Consider the following 25556-nt stretch of genomic DNA (forward strand, 5'->3'; position numbering starts at 1 on the left):
TAGGCAGGTGGACAGACACACTGATGGGCGGGCAGGACTGGTGGGATGGGCCAGCCTGGGCTATCATCCACAGGAACGGCGAGGATTTCCTGTGGATTCCTCTGCTCTGTCTGCCTCTCACCTTGCCCTCACATCCATCTCTCTGTCCCGCTGAGCCCTGTCTTTCTCTTTGGTGCACACTCAATCATTGTGAAGAGGAGTGGAAGTTCAAGGGAACTCCCTCTCTGACTCCTCCAGCGCAGCCTAGAAAGGATTCCTTGGGGAGGGTGGGGGGACCCAGCGACTCAGCTCAGGGAGCAACCAGGGAAAAACAGCAACTGGTGTGGGTGCTTTTTTTTTTTTTTTTAATTTGAATAAAAAGAATTAGAAGTGATATCCTTTCATAAGATGCCTTCTCCCCTTTCCTGCTTTTCAGCCCTTTCTACTCCCTGAGGGGTGAAACGGTAACCCCGCCAGGGTTGTGAGTCTGAGGAGAGGGCTTCTCTTCCCACTCCTGGGCGGGGCTGGGGGCTGGAGGCCACAGGCTGGCGCACTGTGGTAACTTGCAGTTGTCATAGGTCGACCGTCATCTGCAGGTATCGCCCCCTGGGTACCGACGTGTGTGGTATTAGGTTTGTTCGGTTTCGTTTTTGGTCTTTTGTTTTATTAAAGAAAAGCTAAAGACCGTGTGAGCCCTGCTGGTGGGCTCTCCATGGATGTAGCATATGGAAGAGAGTTTTTATATTGCATTTTTATGGATTATTTTATAATGTGGGACTCAGTGTAGGAAGAAAGGAGAGCGTCTGTGAATCCTGCCCATCTCCAGTGCTCTGGCTGAGCGGCTGCCCCCAATGGGATGGATGTCAGGACGTGGAAAGGCCATGGCACCCTGCACCTTCCTGAGAGGTGTGTTATGCCTGTCTGGAGTCTGTCCGTCTGTCTCTGGGTTTCAGATGGTCACTGGCCACCACTTGTTAAGGCTCTAGCCAGAAGGGAGGGTGAGGGTAGAAGAGTTATTCCTGAAGAAAAAAGAAAATTGAAAAGTCATTGTAATGAGCTGTTTTTATATTTTTAAAAGTTACTATTTAAAAAGGTTGGTTTGATTGTTGTGTTTTAATTACCTTTTCCTTCCAGTGTGTCAGTCATGCCTGGGAAAGCGGGGGGCCGTGGTTGGTCCAATTGCATTCTGGAACCTGGGCAGCATCTCATCACGCAGTCCTGTACCCATGTCACCTCAAAACCATGTGTCCCTCCTTCCACCCCCTAAAAAGTCTGTACAGGACTCTTGGGCTTCCCATAATCTGGAGCCTACATCACTGTCTCGGTCTAAGCACCAGGCAGAAGTAGACTGGGAACCCCAGTCTGAGATGGGTCTCAAGGGGCAGACAGGCCACGGAGTGGCAATAACCTCATGTATGGCTGTCTACAGGAAGCTATTGGGGCAAAATCATTAAGAAATTTCAAGTGAAATATAAGAGTGCCGTGACCTTCAGGATCCTGAAAATCTGCAGGGGTTTTTTTCAAGCTTCATTAATGTAGATGTGACAGGAGACGTTCAATCTCTGGATCACAAATGTGCTTTTAAATGTTGAGCAAGGCAGACAGGGCAAGGCCAGGTGAGTGATCCCAGGAAGGCTGGGAAGGCAGAGGATATTGAAAATTAATTCTCTGGCCTTCGTACACCCATTACTGAAATAAGCCTCTTGCAGGACCCAGGATTTTAATGGTTCTCTGCTTGTTTCTGTGTCAAAGTCACTGTGAATCACACCAACAATTGCCTGCCATCCCTTCGTGCAAGGAGAGCAGTTCTGAACAATTAAGGGAGGGTGTCAGAGTGAAGCAGTCTGTGCAGACAGAACAGCTGTCCACTTGGGTCATTTTGCTCGGTAGGGGGCTGGCTGCAGGGAGGAGCTCAGTTTGAGGTAGGCTATGACAGCTCTGTCCTCACCAGCAGGCCCTCTAGACACCCAGTGGCAGCCTCTAGCTGGTTGGAGTTGGGGCTTGTGGGCCTTGGGGGTGGGGGAGGGCACACACAAGCCCCACTAAGTGACATGTATCTCGCAAGGACAGAAGGCCACGCTGTTAACTCCCATTTCTGAAAGATCTGGTCCAGGCTCCAGGGAGAGAAGCCAGATTCAGTCCCTGGCCCAGAAACCTGCAGGCAGCAAAGTGTCTTTGCCACTCACCAGCCTCATGTAACTCACCAAGCCTGTCCCTGGACTTCAGTGCTCAACAGCCTCCTGGGGTCTCCCCTCCCCCACCCCCTGCCCAGTACATTGGCTTTAGGAATCTGTTTTCATGACGACTTGATTCCAGTGCAGCAAAAGAGTTGCCGAATGTTCCTCCTGATGTGCCCAAAGTAAACAGTCCTGTATCACCTTCAACCTCTGTCCCCTCAAGAGGATGGAGGCTGACAAGGGGCCTTGGTACCATTTTCCTAGGCTTTTTAAGAAGTCACTCCCTATTAGTTTGCTCTGGTGAAGAAAAAAAAAATCTAAGCTCTTGGTATTCAGCTGTTGCATTTCCTGTGTCTTGTTACCTGTGGGTCTCTGCAGCTAAGTCTAGCTGCCCAGGTCAGACCTCAGCATCCAGCAGCTCAGACTAGTTTTTCAAGTCCAGAGCCTGGGTAGTAGTAAAAAATGATGCCTGGAGTTCTTCCTCTGTTCAAAGCAAGACCTTTTCAGTGGGAGGAGAGACAGGTCATCTGTGATGATGGCCCCTGACTAGATCACTCCTAGCTGCTCAGCAAAATAGCCCCTCTGCCATTTTTGCCTTCTAGATACCTCCATCTAGATAGATGATTAACTATAGATGATTAACTTAAGGGCTCAAAGTATGGGGTTCAGGGACCTGGATGTTAGGACTTCAAGGGGTGCTTTACAAGGCTGTTGGGTGTTATGAAATGGCCACTGACTGTCCCAAAAAGATGGGAATATAGTTTTTACTTTTTAGGAACAGGGGATTGGAAAATAACATTTGAATCATAAACTAGGGCAGGCCAACATTAAACTTCCATCTAATAATTATTTGACACTTATTTTGGTACTAATAATAAATATTCTACACTCAAAAAACAAAAACCAGAAAAAGGCCCAGGTGTAGTGGCACATGCCTTTAGTCCCAGAACTTAGAAAACAGGCAAGTGGATGTCTGTAAGTTCAAGACCAGCCTGGTCTACATAATGAGCATACTCTATACTCAGGAAGCATTTAAAAACTATTACACCAGCTGGCATAATGTCTTACTCCTGGAATTGCAGTACTTAAGAAGCTGAGGCAAGATGATTGCTATGAATATGAAGCTAGCCTGGGCTACATAATGAAGTTCAGGTCAGCCTGGACTACAGAATAAGACCTTGTCTCACTACCCCTCACCCCGCTGTACCCCAGCCACCAACTCTGAACAAAATGACCTTTGGTGTCTGGAGGGATATCTATATTGGGTCATTTGATTCTGCCCCCACACACACACACATACACATACACACAGGGCATTTAAGTCCAAACCATCTCAACCTATCACCTGTGGCACTCACAGGAAGGACAGGAAGGGAGGAAGGAGCTGCCCGCTGGGCAGGACTCAACAGCTTGTTAGAAGGATTCTGATACAGGGAGTGAGGCTTCCTGGGCCTTCTCCAGTGTTACTGGTGAAAGATACCTCATGGAGAGCAGATGGTCCAGAGCAGTCATGGAAGTATTCTAGGGCTCACCTGCCCGTCCTGCTCATCCATCAACCAGCCTTCTGTTACCTACTCTCTCATCTGTTCTTTTACCCACTCATCTGTCTGGCATTCATCTATCCCATCCATCCATCCAATGGGTGCTTATGTGATCGAATCTTAGATGTTGCCAGGCCTGGTTCTAGTTGCTAAGATACAAGGATCAATAAGATGATACCTTCACAGAGTTCTCAGCCGTTGAGATAGTAACAAAGTCAGTTACTATGCTGTGTGATGGTGTGGCAGAGGCTTTAACCTGGACAAGAGTCTCAGCACCAAGGGGCCCCAGGAGGAGCAAGAGTTAAGCATGCCTGAAGGATATAGGTGGCATGCCAGAGGGAGGTGGGGAGGGATGTTACAGAGAGAAGGAACAACATGTTCTGAGATCTAGGGAAGAAGCATGATCCCAACACCATGCCCAACCCAACCTCGTCTAGTTCTTACTCCACTTTCCTCCTTCCCGCTCCAGCCCAGCTTTCTCAAGCTCCAGTTCTTGCTGCCCCTTCCCTGGTAGTATTCCCCAGCCCAGAGTCAGGCTAATAGTATAGGCTGAGAAGACTGGTGAGGAGTTCTGGGCAAAGAAGGTCCCACTGAGCCCAGGGATGGAGGTAAATAGGGAGAAGGAGGAGCAGGGCTACAGCTCAGGAGGGTCAATGCCCATGCTGGACTCTAGACCACTGGACTCTCAGTGTGCCTGACATTAAAAGACCCTGGGATATGCTCACTGATGACAAGGGCATCCTGGCCGTTGTCTGGGCAGCATAGCATTCTAAGTTGGCCACTGCACTCAACGTCACTTCTGTACCCTATCATCCCCTTGCTTACTTAACTTGCATTAATGAATCTACCATTCCTGATGCCTGACCCGCTGGCCAGACAGTGAACTGAGAGCTTAGCCACATCCCGGTACTTAGACATGTTAGTTAAGTGGATGAGAGAGTGTGTGATCAAGGCACTGCTAATATTCTACAGTGATTTATGTATTTTGGTCAGAGCTTCATAAATAGCTCCTTTGCATGTCTGTAACTGTCCCACAAGATCCTTTCTTGTGTCCCACCAATCCCATCAATAAGGGAACTTTACGAACACGTTCCTTTTGTCCACATCACACTGACGTAGAGTTTCTATGACATTGATATTGGTCCTGGCTGGCTGAATAGATGGATAGACAGACAGATGGCTAGATGGTTGGACAGGCTGATAGATGTACTGATATGTGAAGGATAGATGATAGATTGATAGATAGATAGATGTAGAAAGGATGTATGGGTGAGTAAAGGATGGATGGATGATGGATGTGTGAATGGAGGGATAGTTATGGATGGGTGTATGGATTAAAAGATGGATAGATATGGATGAATGTGTGAATGGAAGGATGGGTAGGTATATATAATGAATGATACATGGATGGTTGGATCATAAATGAATGAATTAATTGATTGGGAATTTGGACATGTGGATGTATGGTAGATTGGCTGACTCATAAGGGCATGCTTAGAGTCTCAGAACTGATCCCTTACAGGGAGGAGATTAGAAATCTTAGGGTGATGAGGATGGGAAAAAAGCCTAGAAACAAAAAGAAATCTGCCCCTCTGGCCAGCTCAGACTCTTCCAATGTTAGGACCTCCACTACATGCTCTCCCTGGCTCAGAACATTCCCTCTGTGATAATACTACAGGGAGGACCTATGGAATGTAGACAGCATCTCCTGGAATTCGCAAGTAGAAGTTTCCTGTGCCAGCGTTTGACTATATGGTCCTATGTCTCAAACCTATTTATTATTAGATTTGAAAAGAGCAAGACTCAAATGTCCAATTCCAATAAAATGTCAAACTAAAGAGACACAGATAAGCTGGACTAGGGTCTGAGGAAACAGCTTAAGAGGGTAAAGGGCTTACACAGCAAGTGTGAGGACCTGAGTTTGACTCCCTAGCTGTTCCAATGGTTTCATGTCAACTTGACATAGCTAAAGTCATTTGAGAGGAGGGAACCTCAATTAAGAAAATGCCTCCGTAAGATAGAGTTGTAGGCAGGCCTGTAAAGGCAATTTCTTAATTAGTGATTGATGGAGAAGGGTCCAGGCCATTGTGGGTGGTGCCACCCTGGGTTGGTGGTCCTGGATTCTATAAGAAAGCAGACTGAGCACACCATGAGGAGCAAGCCAGTAAGAAACACCCCTCCATGGCCTCTGCATCAGTTCCTTCTTCCAGGTTCCTACCCTGTTTTGAGTTCCCGTCCTGACTTCCTTTGATGGTGAACAATGATATGGAGGTGTAAGCCAAATAAATCCTTTCCTTCCCAACTTGCTTTTTGGTCATGGTGTTTCATTGCAGCAATATAAACCCTAACTAAAACACCAACACACATGTAAAAAGTTGGGCTGATGGGGGTGAATGTCTAAATCCAGCCCCGGGGATTTGATTCCAGGGGACTTGCTGGCTAGTCAGTCTAGTTGAAATGGTGAGCTCCAGGTTCAAGGAGAGACTCTGCCTCAAAGAGTGAGGTGGAAAAGCAGGTAAGGATGATATCCAGATGCCAATCTCTCTTCTCCACATGTGCCACACATGGGAGCTCACCCATGTACACACATATATAGCACATACATAAAAAAACCAATATGTTGGACTAAATCAATTTTACTAGCATACCTGAAGGAAAAGGAACCCTCAAATAAAAACTCAGAAGGCAGAATGAGGAGTTTCCAAGCACAGACTCACACCCAAACTACATAAAGCAAAGCTTGATCCAATGATGAGAAATGGAAGTTTTCACAAGCCTCTAAGAGGAACTGGTAGACCACACGGAGAGGAATGAACACGGATAGAAAAGGTTTGAACGACATAATTGATAGGGTTATGAGGCAGAACCACATAGCCAACCTCTGCAAAGCACACATTATTTTCAAGGGCACCAGATGACTCAGGCTTACTAGCGAAATAAGCAGAGAAAGGCTCTTACAAAAGCCAACACCCATTCATGACTTTTAAAAAACATATTTAGGATTTTATTTTTATTTCATTTGTACAGGTGTTTGCAGGTATGTCTGAGTACTGCTGAGTGCATTGCTCATGAAGGGAAGAAGAGGATGTCAGAACTTCTGGAACTGGAGATCCAGATGGTTGTGAGCCATCATGTGGGTGATGGAGTTCGAACCCCAGTCCTCTGGAAGAGTAGACAGTGCTCTTGACAGCTGAGCCATCTCTTCAGCTCCTATGACTTTTCTTAAAGTATCAAAATAGAAAGCTAGAGTAGCCTGTAGCCAAGTATTAAATTCTGATAGAGGTTTTTTTTTTTAATTTCTTTTTTTTTTTTTTTTTTTTTTTTTCCGAGACAGGGTTTCTCTGTGTAGCTTTGCACCTTTCCTGGAACTCACTTGGTAGTCCAGGCTGGCCTCGAACTCACAGAGATCCACCTGGCTCTGCCTCCCGAGTGCTGGGATTAAAGGCGTGCGCCACCACCGCCTGGCATGATAGAGTTTTAAAAGTATTATTTTAGCAAGAAAAAAAAAACAAGAATATTCTTTTTATGATGTAAAATTTTTATTAGCATTTATCAATTGTACAAAGTAATGGGTTTTGTGATGGCTTTGCAGTTCTGTGCTTTGATGATATTTACCCCCAAAATTAACCAATACAATAAGGCAAAATTAAGTGACAAACACAGACACAGTGATTGAAATGAAACAGGGCTGTAATCATTTGCAGACATCTTGTCTGTGTATAGAGAGAATACACAACAATTAAAACAAATAAGAGAGTTTAGTTAAGTGATGGGATCCAAGATCAATACTCATTCATCAGTAGCACTCTTACTCATAAGCAGAAACCAATGGGAAACCCAATATAGAGGAAAATGCATTTACAATAAAAGCTATCCATGAATGAATCTACATAAGATATTTATGGAGGAAAACCACACCATTTTATCAAAGATTTAAAACACTATAGATCACAAGCTAAACTAGTGGGTGAAGAGAAAATTCGATTTCATTTAAAAAGCTGCCTTTCCGAGCAGTCTATAAATGTAATACTAAGCAAAGTCTGAGCAGGCTGTTTTCTGTGTAATGTGACACTAAAATGTGTATGAAGAGCAAGGGGCTAAAATATCAAATATGACTTTGAAGAGAAACATGGAAGGAGATAATAAGACAGTAAGACATCATAAAGTAACAGGAAAGTGTGCTTTCAGTGTGGTGTAGATAGACCAAACAGAACATGTTTGTATGGAATCCACAGATGAATCCTGTGTAGAGGGAAATGAGACCCAAACACAGATGGTGGTAGCTTCAACAGAGGAAAGCATTATTTGGCAAATATTCCCTGGACAATGGACCACCTTTCCCCACACCCACAGTGCAGGGGTCAAACCTAGGACTTTGCACATGGTAGGCAAGTGTCCTACCATTCTCTTTGCTCACAGTTTCGTTGGCATCAGCTCAAAGTCCTTGGATCTGTTGATTCTGGCTTGTGGAGAAAGAAAACATCTTGACAGCAGGAGCCTGTGGCAGAGGCTACTCACTTCATAATGGACAGGAAGCAGAAGCAGAGTAAGAAGGAGGAACCAGGGCAAGATCCCAGCGACTGCTGCCTCATTAGGTCCCACCTCCCACAGTTCTTCTGCCTCTCAATAGTCTACTCAGATTTTGAGCTCATCAATGGATCAAGCCATTCATGAAGGCCAAGCTGCCCTGAGGGTCCAATCACTTTCCTTGGCTGGCAGTCAAGACCCCATGTTTGACTGTGTGGTCTTATACTCGCCCCACAACCCTAAGGAGAGAAAGGACTGTTGACACAAAATAGGAAGTAAAGCTATTATGAGAGACAGATGGATAAATGGTTGATAGATAGGTGAATTTGGTGTTAAAATTCAAACTTTACAACAAGAAATGCCAAGCAAGAAATAAGGAAACAGTAATAAAATAATAGGAATGCAATACTGACCATCAGCAAAACAAGGGCATCTAGACTGTATAATAAATGCAGATTCTTCTGAATCAGTACAGAATGCAAAATGCTGAAGGAGTAGGTAGAAGACATTGGCAGGAACCCACTGGAGAGAGAGCCAGGGAGGTTGGTAAAGGCTCAGAAAGTCTCCATCTTGCTAGTTCTGAGGGAAATGCAAATTGAAAAAATCACAGAGGGAACAATTCACTCCCATTGGATTGGTGAGTGTGTAGGTTTGACAGTAGGAAGCGGCTAGGGGATGGGGAAAGATTCATCTCGTCAAATACTTTGTCAGAGTGTAAACTACTTCAACCACTCTGCAGAGCAACTTGGCAGTCTCAAATGGAAGCATCATGCCCCTAGGACCTGGCCACTCTGTGCCTAGGAATGGACCCTAGAGAAATTCTTCAACAAGTCTACAAAGAAATATGGATAGAACCAGTGTTGCTTCCTCATTTGAACAAAAACAACTAAAACAACCTGTTCCTTGATGGGAAAAGAGATTTTTAAAAACTATGCATCTTCTTATATGATAAAAAGCATTTATAGGTATTAATATGTGTGAACCAGAACTTTACGTATCAACTAGGCTAAGTCTTAAAACAACGATGCTCTTTGAAAAGAGTGAGTCTCGGGTTGGGGATTTGGCTCAGTGGTAGAGCACTTGCCTAGCAAGCGCAAGGCCCTGGGTTCGATCCTCAGCTCCAGAAAGAAAAAAAAAAAAAAGAAAGAAAGAAAAGAAAAAAAGAGTGAGTCTCAGAGACATGGTTCTGTTTATGTAAGACATAAACCCCCACATAAAAACTATTTGAGCACAGCCATTAAATAGACATCTAGATAGATAGATGGTAGATAGATGAGAGAGAGAGAGAGAGAGAGAGAGAGAGAGAGAGAGAGAGAGAGAGATGGGATGGATGATACACAGATGATAAATAGATGATGATAGATAACAGAATATAGATAGTTACAGATGACATAGACACAGACATATAATGACCTGTGTAACCTCACACCACCAGGAGAGGCAAAGAAGAGAAATGAGAGTTGGCAGAGTTCAGATTCATCTATCACATTTTATTGTTTTAAGAATGCAAGTCTGGGATTGTGGCTCAGTGGTAGAGTACTTACCTAATATTCTATTTATGTGCCCCTGACTTTGATCCCTAACAGTGAGAGGAGAGAGAGAGAGAGAGAGAGAGAGAGAGAGAGAGAGAGAGAGAGAGAGAGAGAGAGAGGAACAAGGCAAATAATCTTGAGAAAGCATTAAAATGTTTATAGTTTAGAAAGTCATGTCGTGGCTTTGGTAGTGTCACGTTTTTCAGATATATATTTGAAATACTCTATAGTTAAAGATTTAAGAAATAAAAAGAGAGAGAGAGCCAGGAAGATCTGAACACCTCTACAATGGTTTCTGGTGACCAATAGGGTCTAGGGTAGCATGGTGTCTTCAGTGGCAAAGAACAAAGCCTCTCGAGCTCACTGAGTCACACATGCCCCTTGATCGCTCCAGTCTCCAGTCCTGCATCTTACCACCATTATATACTGGAGGCACATGAGCTATCCCTGGGTGTCTCATGATGCTAACCATTTTGTTAGCAGGCAGGAGCAGCTGTCTCACATAGGAGCAATGTGGGTAAGGTTTGTTTAGCTTGTCATTGTGAACAACAAACATAGAAAGTTGAGGGGACAGTGTAATGACTCCATGTAGCCACCACCCACCCACTCATGATGCAGTCGCCTCCACTGAACTTTTTCTGGGAAGCCACGGACATGTCATCACTGAAGTAGTGAAAATTTTTTTTAACAAATCCCAGAGGTAAGATCTAATTGTAAAATATAACTGGATACCACCATTTAACAAATGAACAGTAATTTTAAATAGCATTGCTATGTTTGAATGTGACACACTCTCTAAGGGCTCCTGTGTTTGAACACATGGTGACCAGTTGGCATTGCTGCTTTGGGAGTTTGTGGAACCTTGGAGACTTGTGATATTTCTAGGTCACTAGGGACAGGCTTTGATATCCTGTAATAGGTGACACCCACTTCCAGTTCCTGTCTGAGCTCTCTGCTTCCTGACCTATAACAAAGATGGACAGACTAGCTGCCCAACTTTCCCACCGCCATGCCACAAGCCACGCCCACCGCCAAGCCCAAAGCCACTCCCACCGCCACACCTCCCACCGCCACGCCTCTCACCACGGGACTGAAACTGGGAACCAAAGCAATCTCCCAGGGTCTGTCAGGCGTTTGCCACGGATTCCAGAGATCCTAGAGCCCGTGTACACGCAGGCAGAGTTTGTGGAGTTTTAGGAAGCACATAGTTACCTGGGACTTTCTCCCTGTGTATGACGGCCTTCACTGATGATCCTTATGTAAATTCGTTAAATAATTAGTGTAACTGGAATCCTACGCCAGAAAAGCCCCGGTCTGGAATGTCATAACTAAGTAGGCCCAGCTTCTCACCCTAGAATTCAAAAAGTAATAGTGGAGCCGAGCGGCAGTGGCGCCTTTAATCCCAGGGCTAGGGAGGCAGAGCCAGGCAGACCTCTGTGAGTTCGAGGCCAGCCTGTTCTACAGAGTGAGTTCCAGGACAGGCACCAAAACTACACAGAGAAACCCTGTCTCGAAAACAAAAAACAAAACAAAACAAAAGTAATAGTGGAAAGATTTTAGTCTACAGTGCCATTTCAGGTTGGTATAGGTCACACATTTCTGCTCACAGTCCTAGTTTCTGACAAAATAATTCCCACTGTAAAATAATAATAATAATTAAAAAAATAAAAATCTAATGATCCGCATGAAGGCTACCTTTCTTTTTGCATGCAGTGCTTTCTCAGGCTGTGTTTCGTATAACACACCATCTTCTCCTTGACAGCATTCTCCTAGGGCCTTCCTCATGGTCCAGATTTAGTACTACCTGTCATACAAAGACCAACAGAGATTTCCCAAACACCCTGGCTCTTTAAAGTATCTTGTGTTTCTGCCCACTATTTGGTACCGCTGTTCCTGAATAATTTCAAATTTCCTTGCAAAAACAACTAGCTTGGTTCCACAATCTTGGGGTTTAAACAAACAAAAGGAAAAACAAAACAAAACAACAAAACACACACACGTGCGCGCGCGCACACACACACACACACACACACACACACACACACACACGAGGCCCAGTGTGCACTATTGCAAAGGACTGAGAGATTGTACTGTGGGTCCACACACTTATTTCTTGGCTTCACTGAGTAACAGTAGGAAGAAGCCCCAAGTTGAGAGATCAGGAAAAGCCCCAAGAATAAAAAGAACCCCAGCAATTGTATGGGACCATCAGTCTCCCCTCTCCACCTGAGACTGATCCATTGTGCTTGGCTAATGCTCAACGGACGTTCTTTCTTCTGGCTGGCTGACCAACGTTGGTCTCTGTAATTTTAGGTCAAAAGCTCCAGTTCTGAGTCACGAAAGGCTGGGTGGCCGTTCTGGTATGCTAAAGAGAAGAGGAGCACTGATGGATGGGCTCTCACTCGGAGAACAAACAGTACTGGAGTAAACCCAGATCCGTCTCCAAGGGGCCGAAGGGGATGCCGGGATTTTATAGGGAAGGGAAATAATAGAAGGGGTTGGGGAGCTAGGGGCAGGGTTTGTGTAGCTGAAAGCATGGGTAACTAGCCAGGCCAGTGACATGACTGAGTTGTTATTGCGGTTTGTTCTGTGAGGGCAGCAATCTGGTTCCCATGAGAAGATCGCTCCTGCTCTGAGATGCAGCCTCAGTTTCCAACACGGATGATTGTCACCTTTGGGGGTGATCTTATCAGGGGTGATCTTATCAGGGGCGATCTGTCCTGCTTTACTTGCTGTTGTTTCAGAGATACTGATCTATCTTGTCATTCCTGGAACCCAGGGTAAAATTGCAGAGGAGAGTGACTCCAACTCCGGGAGGAGAAAAACAGGTAAAGAGCAAAAGACAGCTGGAGGGGGACAGAGCGGAGCTGGGGAGGCCAGAAACCAAGTGTGCTTTCACTGGAGATAATAGAAGGCAAAGGACTTTTAAATCTTGGAGTGAATGGGAAACTGCCTCTCCCTTTCGCCATTTTGCTACCTTGAAGCAGGGAGCACAGGAAGTACAACACAAATGCTCGATGTGCTTGCGTGTTCCAGTTTGTTGTTGTTTTGTTTTTTGTTTTTTAAATAGTAGGTTGATACCTCAGTGACAAAAACAGTGTGAGGACGGTATGAAATGCTGGTGATAACATCAGGATCCTCAACAGCCAACCAGTCGGTCTGGGGAGTTAGTTCGGTGGGTAAAGCAAGTACTGAGTGCGGATCCGCAGAACTGGTGTGAAGCCGTGGGGCCCGGGGCAGGGGCAGGGGCAGGGACAGTAGCACTGGTCTGTAGTCCCCAGGACTCCTACAGTGAGGTGGGGTGGGAGGCAGGCCAGCTCGCCCCTGGCGTACAAAGCAATGAACAAGATACCCTATATCACACCAGGTGTGAGGGCCAACGCTGACCTCCACGGGCGCACCCGTGACACATGGACTTGCAGTCACGTACACACACATGCACACGCACACACACACAGAGATGTTTTTAAAATTGACCTCTGCAGATTTCTTTCTGAAAATATCATCATGATACTATGGATTTAAACAGATTTGGTGTGTTTCAGTCAAGAGATGTTATCCTCGACACTTATCAGATTGTCCTCATCGAGAAGTCCCCCTGACACCTGAGACTTGGTAAGGATTTCCCCTCGGCCTTAACAGCATCCCTGCTGGCTACCAAAGGTCTGCTTCCAGTGGAGGCAGCCCTCCCCACACAAACCCGAGTCCTTTCAGTGAGAGTAGAACTAGACACCATAATCTGCAAATCTGTGTGCCAGGGGAGCTGGATGCTAATGGGATGGCCACTGTTTGGAGGCCTTTCTGGAGAGGAGATGATGGGTTTTGTACATGTATGTGTGTGTGTTCATGTGTGTTTGTGTGTGCATATCTATATGCATGTGTGTGTTTGTCTTCATGTGTGTTAATATATGCATATCTGTATGCACATGTGTTTGTGTGTTCATGCCTGTTTGTCTGCATATGTGTGTGTGTGTGTGTGTGTGTGTCCCCAGGACTGCTGATATATGACATACAGAGTTACAGGATTATATGTGGACTCCATGATGCATCTGATTCTCCTTTCCATAGCAGATTCAATTTCGAGTGGGTCACATCAAAGCGAAGGTGAACGTCAAATCCTTCCTTTGCTGTATCCCCTTTGCCCCTTGTCTCTGACACTCACCTGTGACTTTCTGGAGAGCTGAGATGCAGCTTTGGTCACGACTGTGTCCTTGGCTCCCAGCAGAGTGCCTGTGGTGCACAGGTGCCTGGTCAGCAGTCACTGAACGCCTGGAAGGCCACGCTTTCAACGAATAGTTTCCTTTCCTTAAATAGAGAAGTAGAAAGAATAGAATCTGAAAATTAGCTCAGGCCATGAAGCCAAGCCTCCCTACCCACCCAGTCATGCATTTATTCAATAACACAGGCAAAGCAGACCAGCGCTGGGGACCAGGGGTACCACAGTGGGGCCACGCCCTCCCAGAATGCACCTGCTGAGAGGAAAAACAAACACCTAGCACTAGCAACCAGTGGCTTGAACAGCACACTGTAGGGGTCCTCAGCAGGGGAGCTGGGCAGTTCTCAGGAGGAGCAGAGGGGGGTGTTTGAACTGGTTGTTGTAGGATAGGCAGGAGCTGGTTGAGAGGAAAGCGGATTTAACACTAAGTCTCTGAGTAGATTAACTCACCGTAATGCTCAGTAGTTTCTTCCTAGAGAAGCATAAAGGGCTGGGAGAGCCGCTGTGGGGCTACTCTTTAGAGAACTCCTAGTGTCCTCTACCCATGGGCAGAGCCTCCTGGACTCAAACATCAAAGAGTCCCAGTGATCAGTAAACTGCTCCCTAATGGCATTTTCTCTAGCCCAGAACCCACAAGCCAACAATGGCTTGCTTATCTTTAAATTACTTTGGAAAGCAAAGGTCTATGTAAAGAGTAACTTGGCATGGCAATCCTAAATGAAAACCCATTCTCTCAGGAGCTAACAATGACCCAGTGTGCCCCGTCTCCAGCCCTTCCAGCTTCTTCTGTGTGAACGGAGAGATGACCTGGTGTCATAGAGGAGCAGGGACCTCAACACTCACACCCCAGCTCGCTCCAGATCCATCTTTCCTGCCTGGTGGTTAATCACCAACTTGGCAGGTTCTGGAATCACCCGGGGGGCCGGCCTTTGAGCATTTCTGTGACGTATTATTTAGACTAGGTTAACAGAGGTGGGAAGACCACCTTAACTATGGGTAATACCATTCTATGCCAGACCAGATAAAAAGGAGAGAGCCTGGTGAGCCCCAGCGTTCAGTTTTCTCTGCTTCCTGACTGTGGGTGCCATGTGACCAGTGGCCCCAAACTCTGTGACATCTCCACCATAATGGATGATAACTTTGAACTGTGACACGAAATATCCCTACCTCCTTCCTTAAGTTACCTTGGTCTAGGTATTTTACCACAGCAACAGGAAAGTGACTTCTAGTACCTGCTCAGGAGCTTGTGAAATTACCGGTTGTGGGAATCCTGCTCTGGTCCGACCTCTGTGTTACAAGTGGAGAAACTGAGGCCCAGGAAACACAGGGAATGAACTAGAAGTTCCTTGGAAGCAGAAACTGTCAAATCTGGATGCCCCCAGTGCCTGGTGCATTTGCAGACCAGCTGCTCGAGCTGGGCACCCAGAGCCAGGTGCCTGGATTTTGCACCGCAGCTCTCCCCACCTCCACCAGCCCTCTCAGCTTCCTCTTTCAGTTCTTGTTGGGGGAATTCCAGGGACTTCGCCCTCCAGGGTAGCTAGCTGTGCCCTCCAGTCTGGGTCTCCAGGGTCTCTGTCTCTGGGTGACCAGATCAGCAAAGTCCTGGGGAGAGAAGGACATAGCCTCACCCTCTCCACTCCTCAGGGCCTCAGCAGGCCACAGTTCCAAGTCCCAGCCTGGGCCATCATCTGCTCCATCCACCAGCCTGGAAGCCAGAGATGGAAGACATCAAGGGGTTGGATGGGCATAGGAGTGGATGTGTGAGTGAAATGGGGGAGGGGTAGCACTCCCAGGACCCCCTGTCCTCCCACACTGGTCCTCCTCCTTGTGGGCAGCACCTGTCGGCTCTCCCCGCCCTGCCTCAGCGTCTTGGCCGCCATGCCGTTTTCTAAGATCTACCTCTCCTAGGCCCTAGACTTCAGAAGCTAACAGGACCCAGCCAGAAACCAGGCACGGTAACACAAGCCCTCAATCCCAGCATTCAGGAGACAGAGGCAGGAGGATCAGCAGTTCAAGGTCATCCTGGGCTACCTATGAGTACAAAGCAAGCATGAGCTCAAAATGACCCAAATAGTAACAAAGGAAAAAAACTAAGAGGACCCAGCCCCTGCCTCCAAGCTGTTGTTGGGGGTTGAACAGCTAATGGTCCTGTCCTCAGATGACTGTAATATTCCTTGATCATTGTTCCCAGCACACTAGCATGAGGGCATGGGACCCATCAGAAAGGCACATGCTGAGTTTTGGGGTAAGGATAGCTTCCTGGAGTGAGGTCTGAGCTGGCCTCTGAAGGACAGTAGATGAGGAAGGGCACAGGGGAGGACACGCTTTGGTTTGCACACACAGCTGCAGCGTGTGCAAAGCCTGCCTCACAGGGACAGACGGAGGGGTTCAAAGAACCTTTGAGGAGTCAGACATGCCCTTGGGGAGCCAAGGGGATGCTTGTCTGGGTGGGGTTTGGGGTTAGTCATCAGGGCCAGGAAGAGGCAAGGTGTCTCGGCAGTGAGCAGTTGGCAGGTAGACAGAACCACGGTGAGTGTGGCTTAGGCTTTGTGAGGCTCAGGAACTGAATGAGTGATGTGGAACAACCAGGGGCTGGGATGGAGCGCTATTGGCAGAGTGCTTGCTTAGCGTGCACAAGGCCTGGGTTGGAATCCCAGCATCACATAGAACAGGGTGTGGTGACATCTGTCTATACTTCTTCACTTGGGAGGCGGAGGAGATCAGAAGTTCTCAGTCAACCTGGGCTACACAAGAGGCCAACGTGGGCTGCATGAGACCCTATCTCAAAAAAAAAAAAAAAGTGAATAATAAAGTTGAACAAACATACAAAGAAGTATTGTTCTGGAACAACCAAGGGGAGGAGGGACCTGCCCCCCTCTTTTCCGGCTATTACCCCCCATCACTACCACTGGTCTCTCCAAGATGGGGAACCAGTGCATCTGCTGGCCAGTGTGCAGGAGTCCTGTTGTCCGGAGACTTAAGAGTTGCAAGTCCCAAGTTCTGGGTAGCCTAGTCCCTGCCACCCTGTATTAAGAAAAGCAGTTCTGCTGGGCGGGACAGCCGGGGCTGTTACACAGAAAAAAAAAACCCTGTCTCAAACAAAACAAACCAAAACAAACCAAACCAAACTACAACAACACCACAACAAAACAGAAAGACAGGCAATTCCGTTCTGTTCTGTTCTTCCCACCTCTCAGCCTCGTGGCATACGCCTCACCTCTGACTGTAGCCTCCATTTCCCCTACCAGTCCCTTCTGGTAGCCAAAACTGGAGCCTCCCCAGATCTGGAGCAACTCCCACATGTCCCTATCTCTCCACAGCCCTGCCTGGGCTGAGAGCCCCTGCCTCACCTCATAGACCCCTCTGCTGTCACTGGGGACTTATTCTGGATCCCGGGGTGTATGGCCTGAGCTCGGCTCCACCTCCCTGAAGCTGAGTGTGGCCCCAATTTCCCACGTCCCTCTGTCTACCATCCATGAAAACCAGAGGTGGGGGGTGCTCTGAATTATGACTCTGCCCTTAGATGACTGTTTTGTGGATTGGTCTTTTGTGTATCTGTGCCTCAGTTTCTTCATCTGGAATATGGAGAGGAAACCAGGTCTCAGAAAGCCAGCCTGTGCCACAGTGGATGAAAACCCCTGAGCACTCTTTTTTTTCTTTTCTTTCTTTCTTTTCTTTTTTTTTTCTTTTTTCTTTTTTTTTTTTCCGAGACAGGGTTTCTCTGTGTAGTTTTGGTGCCTGTCCTCTAGACCAGGCTGGCCTCGAACTCACGGAGATTCATCTGGCTCTGCCTCCAAGTGCTGGGATTAAAGGCCTGTGTTACCACTGCCCGGCTGCTGAGCACTCTTAATCCCTCCCCCCTCAGAACGCCCTTCTTCACGTTGGATGCCAGAGCCAGCTCTTTGTGGAGGGGCCCAGAACCCCCACTTCCCCTACACCCCAAAGCACCACGCTCAAGTCCTAGCCCGGCTGCAGGCAGCCGATCTCAGCACTCTGGGCCACCATGAGCACAGCGGCTGCTTTCGCCCCTCAGGCGGCCACACTGAGCAGATGGCAGGGGAGGCGGCGAGCCTGTCAGCTGCTGTTATCTCTCGCTGATGACACGGAGTGTAAATTTTGTTGGCAGCAACTCCCTCCTGCCTCTGCATGCCACCAGCTTTAATCACTGTAATTGAGTTATAATGAATGATTGTGCGCTCACATTGTCTGAGCCAGGCACAGCCGGAACGAGCCAGTGAGCTGGGAGGCCCAGGCAGGGGGCTGCACTACTCAGAGAGGGGACAGTGCCTCCCCCGGGCCTCAGGCTGGAGTCCCCAGCTTTACCTGCCCTCGGTTCCCTTCCTCAGTACGGAGGCGGCCATCTCCACAGTGGGTGCCCGGCTTGTGCTTCGCCGCATTACCATTTTCAAATGACGATGAATTCAGAGTGTGGAGAATTTGGGAACTATAGATAAGCCAGAAGAAAAAGAAGGACACTCGCTGAGGCCACTGTGTTTCTGACAGACACAGAGGTCACTGCATCCCAGCCCCGAGGGGACAGTCACCCTGCTGCTCTCTTCATTTTGGTAAATATTCTTTCAGACTTCGTGGCTTTAAAAAAAAAAAAAAAGGTAGACTCTCTAGCCCAGGCTAGCCTTGAACACATGATGAGTCTAACTTCCGTTCCTCTAACTCTCGAGTGCCAAGATCACAGGCACAAGGCTGGATTTATGCCATGCTGGGGGTCTAACCCAAGCCTTTGTGCGTGCTAAGAAAGCACTCTCAACTGGGCTACAGCCTCAGCCTTCAGACGTTCTGTTTTGTTTTGTTTTTCGAGACAGGGTTTCTTTGTGTAGACCTGGCTGTCCTGGAATTCAGAGATCTGCCTGCCTCTGCCTCCCGAGTGCTGGGATCAAAGCCTGGCTTTTCAGACTTTTTAAAACCCGTATGAGAAGGATTACAGTTGCTGCCGGCCTACCCCGCTGTAGGGAGGTCTGAGTGGGTCTTCCCTTCACAAGACCTCTTGCAGCAACTCCTGCAGGCCCTCTGCTGGGGGAGGAGCCTTCTCCAGAGCTGGCAGCCAGGGCTCAGAGGCTGTGTGCACCGATCCCTCCTAGTTCCCACAGCTGGAAGGCTGGCTGCCCAGCTGCGACCTCTTGCTGAGCTCGCTTGAGCACGCAAATGGCAGATGACTCTGCTGTGAGACATTAAGCATTTCTTCCTCTGCACTTTCTCCAGGCCCCCTCCACTCAACAGAGAAGAGGATGCCCCAGGTTAAGATGGAGGCTCTTACACACATACACACAAGTAAGCACTATAGCTCATGCAGGTGAGCGCGTGCACGCACGCACGCGCGCACACACACACACACACACACACACACACTCACTCACTCGGGCATTCACATGGAGTGAGCACCTGAGCCGTTCACCTCTTCCAGGACACCAGCCATGTCCCCTGTGCAGTCAGTCCCTGGGTAATGGCCATCCCAGTGCTCTGCCGCCTCTGTCTGAGTTGGGGCACAGCTGTGACAGTTAGTCTCAATTGACAACTTGACAGAATCTAGAATCACCTGGGAGATGGGCTTCTGAGCATGGTTAGGGGGGTTCTGTTGATTAATCTTATTGAGATGGAAAGACCTGCCCACTGTGGGTGGCACCATTCCATGGGCTAGGATCCCTGACTCCATAAAAACAGGAAAGTGAGCCGAGTACCAGCATGCATTGCTCTCTGCTTCCTGACTGTGGATGCATTGTGAGCAGTCGCCTCAGACTCCTGCCGCTGAGTCTTCTCTGCCTTGATGGACTGCACCCTGGAACTGTGAGCTGAAAGGATGCCTTTCCCCTTTAAGTTGCAAGTTGCTTTTGTTAGAGTTGTTGTTGTTGTTTTGTTTGTTTGTTTGTTTTTTAATCAAAGCCACAAGAAAAAGAAGCTAAGATAGGGCCCTACACAATTTTCTGTTCTATCCATGGGGGAGGGTGAGAGGATCTTTTTAGGGTGTCTTGCCAACTCTGAAGCTGCCCAGGTTCCTATGAGTTAAGCCAACAGCCGGTGCCACCCCAATACATCCGGGGACTCGATGATGACAGGGGGCAGAGGAGTCACCTGCAACTGGTGGGAATAACCCCCAGGGGACAATGTGGGGAAGAAAGGGTATGAACCCCTCTACTAGGCCATGGTCATGTGGGCCAGAGCCTGACACCCTAACTTGAGAAGCAGTGAGCCGGAGGCCAGCAGACAGGAGCACATGCCAGATCCACATGACTCCTTCCCAGGCTTGCCCTGAGCCCAGGCGCTCTGCTCTCCAATGATGAACTCAGAAGTCAGAGGTCACCTGATGTGTCTTCTACAATTCCCTGTAGCGGCTTTTACCCGTCTCTTCCTTCCCTTCCTCCTTTCTCTCTTCTCCTCTTGTTTTTTTAGATGGTGTCCTGCAAGCCTTGCGGGCCTTGAATTCACTTTGTAGTTGAAGATGACCTTTAGCTCCTGATTCACACCCCTGCCCCCAAAAGTGCTGGGATTATAGGCACACACACATCCTAGCACAGATTTTATTTTCTAGCACCTGACAATAATTTTATTACTAAAATGTGTAAATAAACACTTTTATAGAGATGTTTGCAAACAAATAATATTTACAACACTTAAATAATACTTCTTTCTAGAGATGCAGCCACTGAGTCCTCTAGGGTAGGAGGCCCTGTGCTTCTGGGCTACACCCTTTCTTCCATTTTTCTTCTGCACCCACAAAGTAATAGATGCTCAGCCCCATAAAACCTGTGCTTTGAAAGCCAGGTTCTAGAAGAGGTGCTGACCAGCTCTCAGCCTCTGACCCCTTCATCCCTCATCATTCGAGCAGAGTGGAGCTCGTGAGTCCGACTGACTGACATAAACCTCCCTCCCAGCAAGCCATGATGCTTGTTTCTTGGAGTGCCTCTTGGGAAGGCATGTCAAGTGCCCTTTGGAGGCTGGCTTCTCAGAAAACAATGATTACTATGGTGAAGTGTTCTCTGTGAGCACACGGCCCAGGTTTTAGGATTTTCTGTGCCTTGAACCTTCTCTTTTGATGGAGCTCCCATTTCTAGGATGAAAAGCCCCTTCTCTGGCTGTCTGGGGAAGCTTAGGCAGGTGCCAGCCTTTGTGTTCTGGATGTTCTGGGAGAACAAGGGATGCCAACAAGGGGTACATGTCCTGTCCCTTTACTGTCTCCCAGGCCTTCCTCAAATCCAGGACCAGGAGTCTAAACCACAGAGAGATTTAAAAACTTGCCCAGAGTCCCACAAGTATACGAAGGTACAGTGTCACATGTCCTGTGTGCTGGGCTAGTCACTGGGAGACACAGCTCATGTTTCCCAAACAGCCACATTTCCAGTTTCTTGGCAGACCCCAGCGCTTCAGGTGACAGCTGATGCCTCCCTGTGCATTACTCTCACGAATATATATACATATATATATAATATATATATATATACATACATATATATATTATATATATATCCATACACGCATGCACATGTGCGTTCACAGCACTGTTTGCTGCAGTTCAGCTCCGTGCCCCACTCTGCTGTCTGCTGCTGGATTCTCTACCTGAGCCCCACTGGCAGGGCCTATGAGCTGAAGGGGAGTGGGGCTCCTCCTCTTAGGATATACCACAAGGAGCCCCAGAGTGTCCTGGAGCAGACACACTCTCCTCACAAATGCATGACACAGTGGCCACCCTAGCGTGAGTGCTCTGAAGAGATCTTGAAGCATTGCCCCCACAGCCCTCTGTGGCCAAAGCGCTTCGCCACCCCAGCCTTTCTCCTGGTGTGGGGGTGAGCTCCTATTGTTTTCTCCAAACCTGGGGTAGTTTGGCTTGGTAGAGGTCCAATCTGTGCTTCCTGCCCTAAATGAAGCCTACTGGTCCCATGCTATCAGAAGGGGACTCTTAAGCACAGGCCAGGAACATAGGAAGCAGGGATGAGGCAGCTGTTCTCACAGGGGGCTTCAGTTCAGGTCAGGGCCCCCTTCTCTTCCCAGTACCTCATCTGATCTTACCTTGAGCTCACCCCAGCCCTACCACCTGCCAGGACTTCCTAGCAGAACATACAGCGGGGTGGGGCCTGCATTTGATGCCTCTTTCTACAGGACTAGACATCAGCATTTTCGCAGGGATACAGGCTCTGCCCTGGACCTAGACAGCCCTGAACACTTATGGTACGGAAAGTGACCGATGGCCCAGAGCCACTGAGCTTCTTCAGCTTGTTTCCTTGACGATCACAGTGGCCCAGGAGGTGGGCGGGCTCTCGCCATGCTCTTTGCCTGGTCTGGGTGACCCTGTGGTGGGCAGAGTTCTGGATCCAGCACCTGTATGTGTTGGCAATGTGGTGGTGGTGGGGCACAGGGACAGAGTCTCTCCAGACCCCAGTCCCTTCACTGGTCTCCCAGGGTTACAGGTTTGAGAAGAAATTTGGTGAAAGTAAGTCTTGTAAGGGCCGAGGATACAGCACAGTTGGTAGAGTACACACACCCAAAACTGGGTTTGCTCTCCAGTACTGCATGAACTCAGTGTGGTAGAATATACCGGTAACACCAGCATTCGGGAGGAAGGGGTGGGAGGATCAGAATTTCAACGTTATCCTGAACTACGTAGTGAGTTTGCCAGCCTGGGCTACATGAGACCCTGTCTCAAAAAAAAAAAAAAAAAAAAAAGAAAGAAAGAAAAGAAAAGTGTATCTTGTGGACAGTTATGTGCTGCTTGAAGGAGGGATGAGGGACTGTGGCTGACCTTGGAGTATGACCACCACAAGTCTAGCTTCCCTGAGCCAGACCCCAGTCTCCGCTGGAAGTTGGTTTGTCCTACAGGCTGGCCCAGGCCTTGACCTTCAGCCTTGGGTCCCCTCTAGACACACGTTCTTCTCAAAAGAGGTGCTTGCACGAGCGGTCCTTGGCCCATGGGGTGTTCGGCAGAGATGCTTTAATCTGGCCTGGGAGGGGTTTGGAGTGGAGTTAGCGGGGGTGGGGGGGTTCTCTTGAAGGGTGTCTCAGATGACAAGTGGTAAGTGGTCTCTGACCTGTGGCTGCTCAAGAGACCGGCACTTGCGTCACAGACGAGTAACTCCTCCTGCCTCTTAGAACCACTGCTGCCGGAGCAGCTCAAAGGGACTTCCGGGAGCCTGTCGCCATGGGCCCATCAGGAAGGGTTTAATCCTTGTGGCCTCCAGACTGACCTGCCATGTCACCACATCACAGGGGCACAGCCAGGGCAGAGACGGATGGTCACAGAGTGAGATGTGAGCCCGGCCAGGGCCCGCACATTGTCTGTTCCTACCTGCTGCCTCTAGAGCATGCTGGGCCACAGTGTCTGTCTACCTGCCAGGATGCCCTGGGCTAGCGAGTGCTCGGCCAAGCCCATTGTTTCACTCTAGGTCAGGCCGACCTGGGCCTCGCCGCCACCGCCGTATGGGATGAGACCCAGGAGGCTGCCGCAACAGCTGCTGCCATGGGACCTGGCTGGCTCTGTACCCACGGATTTGGTGCCATGGCAGCCATACTTGGCAAGGAGTGGACAGCGCTCCCTGGTTCCTTCTGAATGTGACCATTTAGGAGAAACTGGTGGGTGAGAGAAATGGGGCTGAGGAAAAGAGCAGTGAGCTTTGGAGGAGAGGTGACCAGGAAGGCCACGGTCTCCATTTCAGGGAGGATGAATCCATAACAGCCAGGAACAGTGCATTCCGGCCCGGTCCACAGTCATACCTTAGGCAAGGGTCCTAAAAAACGGTGCTCTCGGCTCAGGGCTAGTGAGTATCGGAGGGATTGCTTACATCTGACCAGCAGGCTTAGGGAGCAGTGTAGACAAGGTTGAGGAAGGCAGGCAGAGACAAAGGGCTTGAGTGCAGCCTTCTCAGGGGACAGGGAGCCCAGAATAAATCCAGGATAGACTCCCCAAGGTGTTGCCCCTAGCTGCCATGCTGGGAGAACTGAATGACCTGTGGCATACAAGGCACTTGGCAGACTGTGTAGGACGTAGGCGATGGTCAATGATGAGGAAAGAACACACTCACCTGGGTGCTGGGAGTCAAACTGAAGAAGGGCCTCTCGTTTGCCCTCACAGTGAGCCCTTTACTGGTAGTCATTTCCTGGGCCCTTGGCTAGGGCTTTCCCAGCAGTCTTCTGGCTTCCTTAGCAGCCCGTGAGGGTGGGATTTGCATCCAGAGCATGAACAAGGCCCTGAACTGAGCCGTGTAGAGCTGCTTTTCCTGACCCAGGGCTTGGCTGCCCCCTACAGTAGCCAGTACTGCTGGGAAGGACTAATGGACCAGTGCTGGAGGAAGACAGCCCGGGGAAGCTGGGTGTGTGTGGGTGGGGAGGTGGGGGCGGGACTGAATGGTACAGGTGGAATCCTCCCAGGGCACTGCAGCTTGGGCAGCTCCTCCCCTACTGTCTTAGTTTCCAATTGCTGTGATCAAAAGCAAATGGGGAGGGAAGGGTTTATTTAGATTACAAGTCCAGATCACAGTCCATAACTGAGGGAGGTCAAGGCAGGAACCTGAAGCAGAGGCCATGGGGGAATGTTGCTTACTGACTTGCTCCTCATGGCTTCCTTAGCCTGCTTTCTTATAGAACCCAGGACCACCTGCCCACAGTGGGCTGGGCCCTCCCACATCAATCACTAATTAAGAAAACGCCCTACAGGCGTGTCTACAGGCCATTTTCTCAGATGAAGTTCTCTCTTTCCAGATGACCCTGGCTTGTGTCAAGGTGACACACAAAACCGAACTATCGCTTCACCCACTTTGAGAACTCGTCTTCTGAGTTCGAGGCCTGCCTCCCACCCTCTCGGCCAGCGCCGAGTCCCCCGGAGAGACCAACCTACTCTGCCACTCACTCGCTAGCAAAAGCGGCTTTTTATCTTTGTCTTTGGGGAAGTGATACATTCAAGTCTTCAGAGCCCACTGTTACCCACACTAGTTAATCCATCAGCCTTTCCCTCAAAGACACGCACCCCTGGGATCTGCACACTCGATGTTTTATTTTTTTTTTAGCATCAGCAGACTTACAAAGCTAATGTGGGTTTGCTTGGGCAGTAACGCTAGGAGGGCATTTGAGTGTGGGCTGTGGCATAACCATCAGGATGGCGCCTACTGCTCCCTCCCTCCCTGCCGGATGCAAGAGGCTCTCAGCAAGCTGAGGTGGCTATTCCCCTGTAAAGATTTGGGGGTGCCTCGAGGGTGCTGTAAATGTAACCCTGGGTGTGGATCTGGTGTGCCCTTGTACGCTCTGTCTCCACGGGTCTCTGTGCGGGGATCTCTTTGATGCCTTTGTTTTTAAAACTCGGCAAAACCAAACACACACTTTGTGAGCCGCCCCTGTCCTGCCTTGGAGGTCTTGATGAGGAACGTTCTGGAAAAGCCTTGGGAGGCAGGTCTCCCCCTCCCCCAAAGGTAAATTCCAGGAGGATGAGGGCTGTAGAGGAGTCAGGGAGACAGCTGGCTGGTGGCCAATGCGCCTTGTAAAAAGGATCCCTGGTGCCTGTGGAACCAAGATGAAACAATTCTTTGGAATTAACCAAGCTAATTTTGACGAGCAAACATTTTGCTACAATGAAAGTTTTTATTGTAGTATA

Source organism: Peromyscus eremicus, chromosome 7 (genome assembly GCF_949786415.1).
Source record: "Peromyscus eremicus chromosome 7, PerEre_H2_v1, whole genome shotgun sequence".
NCBI lineage: Eukaryota > Metazoa > Chordata > Mammalia > Rodentia > Cricetidae > Peromyscus > Peromyscus eremicus.